General features: G+C 42.5%; 1 pseudogene; it reads right to left on the reverse strand.

The window, feature by feature from the left end:
- Nucleotides 1–1,219: 1,219 nt before the first annotated feature.
- On the reverse strand, nt 1,220–1,745 carry LOC123808600 (annotated as a pseudogene).
- Nucleotides 1,746–2,159: the final 414 nt, after the last annotated feature.

Raw genomic sequence — 2,159 nt, forward strand, 5'->3', positions numbered from 1 at the left:
TGATGGTAGAAGCATTCACCAGGAAATAAACAGGATTTACATTTAGCTAAGTGATCGAGTGAAGCTAAATGGAAAAGTGAAAGCTATTTGCTTGGAGTGTTTTCCAACAACAGGGTATGCTCTTTGGGCTTTGAAGAAGCATCATTGTGTATTTTTCAGAATCAGAAGTGCTGCTGCCAAGACTAAGATCTCAGGAGAGGGCTCCCCAGCCAGGATATCAGAACCATGAGTAGATCTTGGAGCTCAAAATAGTAGGGCTCCAAATCTGTGGTTTTCATTATATCACATCTTTGAGATTTGCTGGGATTTTCTTCAGGGAGCAAGATTTACCTTCCACTCTTCCATATCTGTCAGGAATTTTACCTACAATAACTTCTTTTCTTCTTGCCAAAGTGGCTCAGGAAAAAGCAACCTGTTGACTTGTGTTGCTAAACTGGTTCCTGAGCTCTAAGAAACTATTGTGGTCAGCTGCACAGGTTGCACATTAAACATCTTCAAGAAGGTTGAGCAACTTCATGGTCTGACTACATAGACCATGACAGTTATGGTAGCCCTGCAGTTATGCAACATGGTGGCCTTGCAAAAAATAAGAGGGAGATTCAAGTGGAGGATAAGTTTCTTAGGAATAGGCTGCTGAATGTAACTTGCAAAACAAGATTCAGCTTGTAAGCTTTAAATTTACATGTCAAGACGTTTCAAGGACCCACAGTCAGCTTGATGTAGGTGTTCCTTATTAACTCAAATAAGGAGAACCTTATAGGAAATTATCCTCATAGGGTGACCTTAAATGGATGCCAGGTGTCATGGTCTTGATCACTTATTTAGTGGTCATGTGCTATGTACCAAATACTGTATTAGGAACTCAGATTTCTCACTGAGGTGATGATACTGTACCAAACCTGTAACAAGTTTGATTACTTCATGGATTTGAAAAATTGTAATAGAATGACCAGAAAAATATAATAAGTGTATTGAAATTTAAGAATTGAGTGTGAAAAAGTTCAATCTCTCTCTCTCTCTTTCTATATATATTGTATAAAGATATATATAATAATTTTTTTGCTGCATAAAACTTTGTTTTCATTTGTTCCAATGCATGGGAGAAGGCTTCCAGGTAGTTAAAAAGATGCCTCGTGGTTTTAGGGAGGGGCTCATACAAAAGCCAGACACCAGGGGAATGCAGAGGGGTCCCTCAAAAGATTCTGGGCTCCAAAGGCTCCTAGTCATGCTTGAGGGTGAGCCTTTTGAAAAGATACTCACCCAGCCCAGCCTGGGGGCCAGCCAGCCTGTGGAGGTTAGTCAGGTGGTCAACATCTTCTTGATGAGTTTCACCTCCTCATATAGGAAGTGGTTCTCCAGGAAGTCATAGAGCTGAGGGTCTGTGTGGGCAGAACCCAGGGCATGCAGACCAATAGGGCCTGGTTCAGGTTCTTCTCCAGGACCATGGCAGCTTCCATGGCATACTGAGTGTCAGCCTACTCTTCCTGGGAAGTCTTCATTATGTCCTGGAAGAGCACGTGACAACCATGCTGGTTTTGCAGCTTTAAGAGACACCTGGTGCCTTCTCACTGCTTTTAGGTCAACTCACAGAAGAAGTGGCTCACATCCTCCAGAACCACATTGTCCTGATTGAAATAAAAGTTCAGAGAGAGGTAGGTGTAGGAAACCCCCAAATGCAGGTTTACCAGGTGGTTGACAACGGCCTCTACCTTGGTGGAATAATTCTCATGAATTTGGGAGCTCATGGTTGTTTGTCAATAAGGAATTAAGGTTTAAAAAATGGTGTTGGCTGTTCTGGGAGGCTGTGGATGACTGAGGAGGTTCTGAAGGCAGTGACTAGAAAAGAGAATGGAGGGTGGTCGGAAGGTGGAAGAAGGGGCATTGCTGGGTTTGTTCTGTCCAAGCACAGCTGAAGCAAGAGACAGATTGGGGGATTGCTGAGGGCACTGAGGGTAATTAGTTTCTTAAGGAGCACAATTTCTATTTATCTTTTCAACAAGTGCTAAAGAAGATATTTAGCTGCAGTGTAATGCTTTCTGTTTTCAAAAGATGCCAAGTTGCTAAGTGAAGTAAAGTGGGTTTCTGTCCCTCTGCATACAGAGGGATGGCTTTGTGACCTCTGGAAGTCACTTTGGTTAAGCTCCATGGTTTAATGATTC

This window comes from Phyllostomus hastatus, unplaced genomic scaffold (genome assembly GCF_019186645.2).
Source record: "Phyllostomus hastatus isolate PE091 unplaced genomic scaffold, TTU_PhHast_1.1 phas_scaffold_501, whole genome shotgun sequence".
Taxonomy (NCBI): Eukaryota; Metazoa; Chordata; class Mammalia; order Chiroptera; family Phyllostomidae; genus Phyllostomus; species Phyllostomus hastatus.